The sequence below is a fragment of the Lynx canadensis genome, chromosome B1 (genome assembly GCF_007474595.2).
Source record: "Lynx canadensis isolate LIC74 chromosome B1, mLynCan4.pri.v2, whole genome shotgun sequence".
NCBI classification, from domain to species: Eukaryota; Metazoa; Chordata; class Mammalia; order Carnivora; family Felidae; genus Lynx; species Lynx canadensis.
The window spans coordinates 183,009,766-183,021,827 of NC_044306.2; positions in this window are offsets into that span (position 1 = coordinate 183,009,766).

A 12,062-nucleotide genomic window follows, 5' to 3' on the forward strand; every position below is an offset into this window, starting at 1 on the left:
CAAACTCATTAGACACAAAGAACAAATTGGTGGTTTCCAGAGGGGAAGGAAGTTGGGGTGGGCAAAGGGGGTCAAAAGCTACCAACTTCCAGTTATAAAATAAGTAAGTCATGCATTGTAATGTAGAGCATGACAACTATAGTCAATACTATTGTATTGCATATTTGAGAGTTGCTAAAACAGTAATCTTAAAGTTCTCATCATAAGAAAAAAAATTAACTTTTTATGGAGATGGATAGCAGCTATACTGATTGTGCATACAATTATTGAATTATCGGGACGCTGGGGTGACTCAGTCAGTTAGGTGTCTGACTTTGGCTCATAATCTCACAGTTCCTGAGTTTGAGCCCCACATCAGGCTCTCTCCTGTCAGCACAGAGCCTGCTTTGGATCCTCTGTCTCCCTCTCTCTCTGCACCTCCCTGGCACTCTCTCTCAAAAACAAATTAACCTTGAAAAATATGTTTCAAAGAGCAGGGGATTAAACAGCTGGACTGAAATTCATATTTCACATCATCATCCAAATGTGATGTTTCCTATGGAAATTGGGTGAAAACCTGTCTTGTAAGCTGTTATTCACCATGTAACATATCTCCCACCACTAAGTTGTTTTATCCTGAGGGAACAATGAAAAGAAGCAGCTGCAAGGAAGTACAAAGTGTTCTTTGGTGGCTGATATAATTGGATTGGGTATATTTATGTTCTAGCAGATCAGGGTCAGACTTGAATTGAGTTTGAAATTGCATTGTAATTCTCGCTAACTGAAAAAAAAATTTGGAAGAAATGATGTCTGAAATTATGTATTTAGAAGTTCAAGCACCCAAGCCCGCAAAATGTTTGCTTGAAATATACCTCCCCCTCCGCCCCAGGTCAATATTCTAAATAAGACATCTACATTTACTCCTTACTACAAATAGCTGATAAAAAATAAACCACAAGTCAAAGAGGACTATGTTTAAGAAAGCTGACTTCTTTATGCTCTCTTTATATCAGAAGTAAAGAGACAGGCATTGGGGTGAGAAGTAATTACTTTGCATTATTACAGGATCTGAAATATTGTATTTTACATTTTGTGGCTTTTAGAAATATATTTAAAAATACATAAATATAATGAATATATAAATATATACTCTAACTATACAGTTAAATATATTTCAAACAGAAATGGATATTAATCAATAATTTTATTCTTCTTAAAATACTAGTTCCTGGAGAAATAAGGCTGCTGTAGCAAACAAAAGAGGACTTCTCACCAGAGTTCAGTTTATTTAGGTGTATGCATGTACAGTCAAAATTAATGTGAAGATTAAGAATGTGGACAAAGGAGTTTTGAAATGCTGATGTATACATTTAGATATACATAATAGTTTTTATTACCCTTCCATCTTTTGGCTTCAGTTACTACCTAATTGGCCAAATTTCTACAGTCTAAGATGTTAACTTCATTGTTTCTGAAAGTTACAGTACAGTCGTTAGGTCAGAAAGGTATAGCTTTCAAAATCTGAAGGCATGACGGGCCACCTAAATGACATATGACCCTTTATGCATCAAGACATTGCATTGTGGAAAGAAACACATAATGAAGAGGAACCGAGGAGCTTCCTCGGTTGTGGCCTATGGAAGAATGTGTTTAGAAATTCATGGTTCACTGCTGAACCTATTTTCACTCAAGAGGCAATAAATAAAATCAATTCTGTGTTGTCATTTAAAGGGAAGAGATATACTTCCAAGGTCCAAATGGAGTTTTGATAGTTCATAGAATGAACAGTTTGATACATACATCGTTTAGTACCTCCCATTGTGGGGTGCACCTCCTCAAGATTTTCTAGTTATGATACTTGCTTCATTGATAAGGGGTTTCTTTTTTTTTAATTTTTTTTAATGTTTTTATTTATTTTTGAGACAGAGAGAGACAGAGCATGAACGGGGGAGGGTCAGAGAGAGAGGGAGACACAGAATCGGAAGCAGGCTCCAGGCTCTGAGCCATCAGCCCAGAGCCCGACGCGGGGCTCGAACTCACGGACCGTGAGATCGTGACCTGAGCCGAAGTCGGACTCTTAACCGACTGAGCCACCCAGGCGCCCCGATAAGGGGTTTCAAAGCGTTTTACATGCACACATTTGGTAAACATTCTTCATGTCTTCCTCCGTGGAAGAAGACTCTTAACTAGTCACTAAACTTAACAAAAAGACATATTTCGCCAACCTTTTGCTAGTGTCTGAATGTGTCCCTCCCTAAATTCATATGGTAAATCCTACCTTCCAAAGGTGATGGTAGTAGGAAGTGGGGTCTTTGGAAATTGATTGAGTCATGAGCGTGGAGTCCTCATGCATGGGATTAATGTTTTTCAAAGAGACCCCACCGGAGGTCCCCTGTCCCTTCTACCCTGTGAGAACCCAGTGAGAAATAATTAGTCTGAAGCACCTGAGAGACCTCTTACCAGAACATGACCATGCTGCCACCATAATCTTGGAGTTCCTAGCTTCCAGAATTGTAAGAAACAAACCGTTGTTTATAAGCTCCCCATTACGTGGTATTTTGATATAACAACTTAAACAGACTAAGACAGCTTTCTAAATATAAAATTAAAATGAATATACATGTGTGAAATAGCTATCACAATTCCTGACATAGATTAGAATGACACAAAATATTGGGGTGTGTGTGTGTGGTGTGTGTGTGTGTGGGGACATATACAGAGTTAATATACAGATGAAATATTCCTAATAAAAGGATTGATAAGATATTTAGTTATAAATAAATGCCCAAGGATTTATTTACCCAGTGAGACGTAGGGGAATTTTATTGAATAATATGTTAACTCCACATACCCTCTGTCACATTTAATAATCTGTACCAAGCACTGCTCTGGGTTGAAATACCAACCATCCTGGGAAACATGTAGGTCTTTGTAGAATTTAGAATTTGTGAACCCTCTTAACACAACCTATATTCCCCTGTGTTCTCCAAAATTTCTCAGTAGTCATGAAGGGGACACTGGGGAAATTACACAAATCCAGTATAAATCATTCAGACAAGAATTTTTCAGACTCACATCTATCCAAAGAGTGTTCAATTCTATTTGGAGATCATATGTCATCCTGATTTATTTTTAGTGCTTTATGTATATCCTGCCGTGCTATAAGTCATCTTCAACCTGCCCTCCAGATAAGCGATGTTATTTTCTTTGTATTTGTAAAATGCACATAGCTTCTTGTTGATATTTGTCTAGCAAGACATTCTTCACAGGTTTACCTTAAGATCATTGAAAGAGGTGCCCTGCTTCAGCAACTGCCATGTTATAAACAATATCTATGCTAATGATTTCTCTACCCAAATCACCAGTGACAAACTTTCAACCCTTCTATCTGAATCCACTTCTTTTTCATCTTAAATACTAAGCTGTTCAAATCACAGTAAGCGTGCATCTTCTAAAAGTCCCAATGTTACTTGATAAACACACGAGTGATTAACTATGGAAACATTGTTAAATAAGGCTAACAATATGCACACTGATTTATGCTGGAGGATTCAGATAGCTTTTGTCCTTGTTCTCTACTCGACGTCCATCAAAATATCTTAGCAGAGCACTGTGTACTCAGTGGGCAATCAATAAAAATTAATGAGAATTCTTATCACTCACAAAGAGACGTTACAGCATGAGTAACAAAAATATAAATGACTACCACATGGAATTTTTAAGGTAAATGTCAGATATATATTTTGGGTCAATGTTTACTTCCTTTGTGGATTGGACTTGATGTAATATTTCAGAAAATATAAAATACTATATACTGAGGACAGAGCTTTTATATTTCCTCTGCCCATTTCTTTCCAATTGAATGGTGTCCTTTGAATCTGAGATCCAATTATCATCATTTGGGGAAAGAGTCTGACTACCAATTTAAAATAATTCTTTTTTTAGCAGTCTGCAATGATACATGGAGAGAATGTAACTATGTCTTTATTTAGTACTAAATTAGCTACTTCATGTAATAAGCAAATGTTGGAAATGAAGAAAGGATATTCTGTGCAATTTTTCTCAAATGACAAAGCGTGGATGTCCAGTAATTGGCCCAAAGTCCTGATTTTTGGTCAATTACTTACATTTCAGACCACATTTTATATATCAAGTTTAGCCTCTTTTCTTGAGCTTTTACTCCCTTAATAGATTGCTTCCTCTTTATATAATGCCTAGTTCTGAAGACTTTGATGTAATTTAGGTTACTCATTAATCCTGCTAATGTAATTGCAAATCAAACAGTTATGCCTTTACAGTGATGGAAACTGAGGGAGAGATAATTTTAGCGACCTTCATAAAGTCCTACCATCTCCCATTTGTGACATTCTGCCTTCGAGGAGGACTTGTCACTTCATACGCACTCAGCACTGGTAGGTCACCATATTCAAAAGTTTCCATAGAGACTGCCCCAAACTTTTATTTTTCGCAGCTCATTAGCTGAGAGAGGTGCTTCAGTTTTTTTGCTACTGCATGTATGTCTGGCAATAAAAATCTCCTCTGCAGTCACTAAAGCAGGCATAAGGAGAAGACAGTGTTCAAGAGACTCACTGGCACCAACAAGGCAAATTTCCTCTCCTCATTATTAATCCCTTGGATCTGGTTGTGGAGCGGGTATGGTTGGTCCCAACAGAGGTCTAGTGGCTTAACGTCTCAGGCAGTAACATACTATGCCAGCAAGGAGCCACAGAATCCAGGGCTAACGGTAAGAGTCCTTGGAATCCTACTGATGGTATTTCGATTTTCAACATATTTAGTGTATTTAGCAAGATAAAAGCTTCAAGTTTCCAGTGGGAAGCATCCTAGATGACAGTCACGGCCCCTTAACAACTGTGTGAATCTCTGAGTCCTTTATTTTCCTATAGACAAAATGAAAATAATAAACACAGATCTGAGACCTGACCTGCTTGAATAAGCATCCTGAAAGAAGGAAGGCAGGCATCCATACTGAAATTTGTCCCTATAGAGACAACTTATTTTTAAAGAAAAAGAGATGTAGAGCGTGAGATGATATACCAAAGAAAATGTTCATATGAGAACACTTATAGGAATCATGTCAGATTTAAAATAACTGTCCAGTACTAGTTACGATGAATGCTGATGGTCCTGAGGAAGTGGATATGGGGACACGGGATATAAAATTCCAGTTTCTGGCTACCTGATAACCTGCTGTAAGATGCTATTGTTTTGGAAGACACATTTCTAAGGATTTCTTTGTGCTTCTGATTTTTCCTTTTCTATTAGTAACCTAGATTTGAACTAAGTGACTAATGTGGTGTTAGAACACTAGCCTTCATGTCGATATTTTCAGAAATAAGCAGTGCTAACACACGGTCCCTGTTGAATATCTCTAAAATCGTTAGAAGTTCTGGATGTGTTACATGTATTTAATAAAGCCATGGTTTAATTTAATATAATGATTTAGTATAATTTAATAGAATGATTTGAAAAAAACAGAAAACGGAGCTGACCCCACATATTTATCATACTCGTCACAGAAGGAGATAAAGAAAACCATCGACAATCTATTCAAGAGAAAGGGAAGTAAACTCTGTGTCACACAGCCGGGGCTGGAACACGGGCAGGTGACTTTGCTCCCCGCAATGCAATGGGAAGGTTTGAGAAATGTGAAGTAATACAAGCAGAAATGATAGATGGAGAATTTCTGCTTGAAACAATGCATGCAAGGTATTATCCAAATCACCCTCTGTGAAAGGCGTTGTTGCTCTTTTGTAAAAGCAAGAGGAGAAAATCGATACAGAATATAGTGTTAATAGTTTAGGTTTTTTTTTTTTTTTTTTTTTTTTTTTTTTTCAGGCTCGTTTTTCCAAACATTTCTGCACAGGGTAAATCATACTGATGTCTCCACTAATCTCAAGATCTTAACACCATGTTTGTTTTTTTTTTTTTTTTTTTTTTTTTTTTTTTTTTTTTTTAGTACCAAATGGGTGTGATGAAGTAGGTCAGGGTTTGCTAATTACCACCTCGGGTGTACTGAGCGGTCTTAGTAAGTTTCAGATTACAGAACTGATTCCAGACCTATTGAGAACTACCCAATACCCTCTGCTACTGTCACAAATTACTACAAATTTTGTAGTTTACAACAATATACATGTACTCTCTTACAGTTCTGGAAGCCAGATTCCAAAAATGGGTCTCACTGAGCTAATGTTAAGATGTGAGTAGGACTGGTTCTTTCTGGAAGCTCTAAAGACAACCTGCCCTTTTATCTTATCCAGCTTCTAAAGGCTCAGCATTCCTTGACTCTCAACCCCTTCCTCCATCTTCAAATCTAGTAGTTGGCATAGCATCTTTAAATCTCTCTCTCCTATTTCCTAGTCAGATTGCTTGTTTTGATTCTGACCTCTTGCCCCCCTTTTGAAGAGCCCTTGTGATTAGGCCCACCTGGATAACCTAGGCTAATCTTCTTGTCTCAAGTTTTTCACTTACATCTGCAAAATCCCTTTTGATAGGTAAGGTAACACACTGACAGGTTTGGGGGGATTAGGACTTCTGACATCTTTGGGCCATTATTCTGTCTACTACATCAAGTTTTGGTAGAACGAGATAATCTCACTAAGCAAATGAATTCTATAATTCTGTGTTTACCCGAATTTTTGTTAGTACATATAACTATTTGCTTATTCATTCATTCATCAAATCATTAATTTATGTACTCATTCATTATTCAATAAACATTTGTTTAAATCTACTGGACGTGAGGCCCGGAGTCTATGGAGACACAAAATGAATGCAAAAGAAATGCCTGCCATTATGGAATATCTTTCAATATAATTCTTAAATTGAATTCATGTGTTATTACCTAATACGTGAAGGTTGCGGTCCACTTACAAATAAGTATACAGAGTCATGTAGTAGACATAATATGTGATATATTGTTTTCCTTGATATTACAGTTGTTCTTTCAGAAGTGGATTATAAGACAGTGTAAAGAGTTATCCATGGGGATACATCATAGATTGCTCAGTTAAAAAGCCCACTCCCCACTCGCCTCCAAAAAAAGAAAAAAAGAAAACAAAAACAAAAACAGAAAGAAAGGAAGAATGAAAGAAAAGGAAGCTTGTAAGACTACAGCCTAGGGAGATATACTGAGCAATTGACATACAGCAAGGGTGTCAATAAAATCAAATTTTGCCCGTTAGAAGAATAATGAGCTCTTTTCTCTCTGCACCCAAGGGAGATTAATTCAAGAACATGTATTTTATTCATGTTCCTCACCTCTCCCTGTAAAATAAAAGCACTTAAAGTGGTCATCTGGGGGTGGTTTTACTTTTTATTCTCTCTTCTGAGAAGAAACATGTTGCATAACTTCTACTGCACACAGAATAGCATAATAGACATTGTGTTGTTTGGATTACTGGCCAAGTGATTTAATGAATGTTCAATTAAAAGGTGTGTGTGTGTGTGTGTGTGTGTGTGAGTGTGTGTTTTATCATATCATAACTGACAGAAAAGTTCCTCTACTATTAAAAATGTCCAAAGTTAGACAACAATCTGCAAATGCCATGCACAAAATGAAGCGAAGCCAGTCACTGAAAGACAGTAATCAATAGCTCTCATTTTCCACCATCAGCCTTTTCTGAAACACAGCCCCAGGAACCCCCAACTAGCCTTAGGCTCATGCTACCTGTTTCTCTAAGTTTCTATCTGTCCTGATGCGACCACACATTTCCCCCATAGCTACTGTCTGCTCTTCTTTTGGGAGAGAGCAGAGACACGTTGGATGTAACTTCAACCCTACACCACATGAGCAATTCTCCTCACTTCTGTTTTATCTTTAGGCACTCTGTGCTTTGAAGCAGCTCCCTAGATATTTAGGTGTCCTTTGGATTTGCTTCACGTTTTGAACTTTTCTGAGCAGTTCTGTGTCCTCAAATTTGTCTGTTGTCTTTTCCATCATCCTTGCATCGGAGTGAAAACCTGATGAGGTTATCTAAGCTCTATGTGAATGTGTACTACTGATGATATGATTCCACTCTCAGAGAACATGTTTTTATTTTAACAGGAGCCATTAACACCAAAGTCCTATGCTTCTCAAACACCTATGGACTAGTAAATTCAAGATATCAAAAGCTAAACATAATGCATCTGTCTGAAGCATGCATCTTACTTCATCCAGATTAATTTATTAGAAGTGAATTACAGCATTGCTTTTGTATTATTAAAAAGAATGTAGAAGTCTTAAAGCCAACTCTCCCACTTCTTATAAATCTGGTCCTTGTGATAGGCTATTTTAGAAACGTGTATATCTCACACCTTCTCTACAGAACCCCACAGAAAATACATTTAACTCATCTGATGCCATGGATATTTCTGTAAAATGTTTGAGAATAACTACCTAAAAAATGTTGGAATGTACCTTTGTTGGATGGTGTTTGAGAATCTCTCATTATCCATTTTTTATCACTACCAACCTCAGGCCTGGAGTGGAGAATGCAGTGGTTAGTTTTGAACTCTGTGTTTAAATAAACTTTGAGTAATGGCTTCTTCAATAATAAAAGAAACAGTTGAGAAGCAGAGGCATCGGAATAAAAGGTGACTGCAAAAAGAATGGATCATACTAAGAGGAAATAGTTTTTTCACATCTTAGTCAATATCAATCACACTTATGGCAACCACAGGGAATCAGACTATGAGTTGAACATTATAAATTATCTAGAACCACATTTTACAGATGAGGAAAATGAGGCATGGAGAAGGAGAGAAGAGTTTTCTTGGATCTCCTAATCCCTCATTGGAAAAATAGTAGCCCCCACACTAATGGAATTAGTTAAGAAATCTTTCTATTATATTTGAAAACCCCCATATAGAGGCACCTGAAGGTAAAAAGGAAATTTATTAAGTTGTATAAACAAATCATGAAATGAGTGGAAGTTGAGCTGTACTGAGGGTTGACTGGGACTAAGTGCTTGAGTTTCGCCCTTTTCTCTGCTTCGTGTTGGCTTCATGTACTCTTTGTGTGTGGAGACTTTTCCTGAACCTCAAAAATATAGCAGTAGACATCTCATGCTTTAATTTCAACAGCTTCTTACCTACAAAGGAAAACTATTGCTCCTGTTCCAGAATTTAAAACCATAGGGAAGAAGTCAAAATGGTCTGGCTTGAGTCACATGACCTTCCCCGGAACCAAGGAGATATGAGTTAGATTAATTTTCTCATTCTGTATAACCAAGAAATAGATTTTAAAGGGAAATAAAGATGACAGGGTGTTGGGCATCTATAACAAAGGCCCCTCCCCTGGCTGCTGGGACTCTAGTGAGAGGGACGCACTGGGTTTCTAAAGTGTATGTGTTTATTCTCCAGCAGGAGTGTTTTCTACCCAGCATGCTCCAATTTTGTCCACCAATTTCTTCCATCATTATAGAAATCAGTTTTAATAGGGCTAACAAATTAGTTTGGTTAAAAGAGGTTTGAAGGGGTTTTTACGGTTATTAGGGATTAGAAGGATCCACTTTTCTTTCCATTACCATTCTTTAAAAAAAAAAAAATCTGGGGCGCCAGCGTGGTTCAGTCGGTTAAGCATCCGACTTCAGCTCAGGTCACGATCTCGCGGTCCGTGAGTTCGAGCCGTGCGTCGGGCTCTGGGCTGATGGCTCAGAGCCTGGAGCCTGCTTCTGATTCTGTGTCTCCCTCTCTCTCTGCCCCTCCCCCGTTCATGCTGTGTCTCTCTCTGTCTCAAAAATAAATAAACGTTAAAAAAAAAAAAATCATTGTATGAAACTCAGTAGCCATATATTGTATGAAAAAAAAAAACCTATATACAGGTAAGTAAATGGTAATTTAAGATTGCATCAAATTATCAATTTACTTGTCAGAAGCGGCCTAATTGAGATTTCTCCCCAAATACTATTTTTCCCTACAACCATTCTTCTTGTCTATTTTGAAATATAAATTAGGGTAATATTTAAATGAAATGCACCTATATCTACTGTTCATGCATAGGCTTTATCTTGTGAAAGAGTGTCTTATAGCCCTGTCATTTTCTTTTTTTTTTTTTTTAATTTTTTTTCCAACGTTTATTTATTTTTGGGACAAAGAGAGACAGAGCATGAACAGGGGAGGGGCAGAGAGAGAGGGAGACACAGAATCGGAAACAGACTCCAGGCTCCGAGCCATCAGCCCAGACGACGCGGGGCTCGAACTCACGGACGGCGAGATCGTGACCTGGCTGAAGTCGGACGCTTAACCGACTGCGCCACCCAGGCGCCCCTAGCCCTGTCATTTTCAAAACAATAAAATATTGCTTCCCATGGGCAGGTGCCTCAACGTCTACAATCCTCTTAATTGGATCAGATATTAGTAAGGACAAGTCAAATGTTACTGGGTTCCCAACTACCATAATCAGCATGCTAGTGATTATAATTTGAAAAAAAAATTATAATTTTTGGAATGTTTAGTTTTGAGAAAGAGATAGGACGGAGTGCGAGTAGGGGAGGGATAGAGAAAGAGCGAGACACAGAATCCAAAGCAGGCTCGAGTCTCTGAACTGTCAGCACTGAGCCCAACCTGGTGCTCGAACTCATGAACTGCAAGGTCGTGACCTGGGCCGGAGTCAGACGCTTAACCGACTGAATCACCCAGGTGCCCCAAGTTTTTAAAAATTTTTAAATGAAATAAAATTTTCCTGGTGTAGCTGCTATTTTCTGCCCATATGTAAAATTTTGAAATTTTATTTAAATATAAGGAAGAAGAAAAAAATTCTCTGATGTCTCTTCACAAATGGGATATAGAAATGCACACCAAAAATACACGTGTGTATATATGTGTGTGTGTGTGTATAAATATATGTGTGCATATCTATATCTATATCTGAATCTATATATATCTCCTTTAACAATAAAAGCTTACTTATACAGTCCAACTTTAGACCTAATTAGTGAACTTCAGTGAACCTAATACAATGTTAATTAGGGTTCTATTTCGAGAGAGAAGAGGCATCAAATCATAGAAAAAGTGCTTTATGGGTGTAATCAGGGCACTGGCCTCTACCCTGCTCTCTGTGATCTTAAGAGCACCGCTGTCACAGATATCAGGGCCCTTTCTCCTCATTCACGACAATAGCTCTTTCATATGAGGGGAACATCCAGTAAAAATAAAGGGAAAAAAAAACATGTCGCCAAAAAACTAATCTTGAAGCATTTTATTAGGCAAATCGTTCTTACCATGCCTTAGGAAAGTGTTGCTTTTCTACCTGCCGTCAATGACAGAAACATTCACGAACATCTCACAAACTAAAATTGTACATTCCGCTTCTTCATTCCGCTCTCAACTCAGCACCTCGTGTAACCATAGCAACTTACATGTACAAAGAATGGGGACAAGATGCCCCTGACTCTGGCTTGTCCAACTGTCCCGCCTGATGCTTGATATTCCCTGCCTTATAGCTCCCGCAGCAAATAAAGCATGTAATGTTCTTGCTTTCCAATTCTGTGATTTTTCTTCCTGCTTTTGAAACTACAGTGAGGGCTATGGAGATGATCAGCCGTGCCTCGGTTTGAATCTCCCCATGTTGGGTATGGTGTCTGGGTTCTTGTAACTGGGTGAGAATGCCATCTGAAAGACTGGAGCTGGTGTCCCCACAGATTGTATGACACTGTAAATCTGTCTTCTCAGACATTGAATAAAAGAACAAGAGTAACAGAGAACACATCGTACAGTAGAAAGAGCTTGAACTTTAAAGTGAGACTGGCCTCTTTTGAATCTCAGTCCTGTGTATCCTACTAGAAAGAATTTAGGCTAGTTACTTCCATGACTGGTACCTGTTTCTCCATTTTCAAAACAGAGAGATTGAGAGACACCTCTTAAGATCATTGCCATGGTTTAATGAGATCGCCTCTAGAAGTCCCCTAGGATAAAGTAAGCTGAACTACAAAAAAATGCAGCAAATGGTTTGAATCCGTCTCCCCTCCCTTTCAATAGTTAACCAGAAAGAGGAGAAAATGAGAGCTGCGATGCAGTTTGGGGTAACAGACAGACAAATAAAAACCAAAACTTCATAAAAAAAATCTCAGATAAATCTGAAA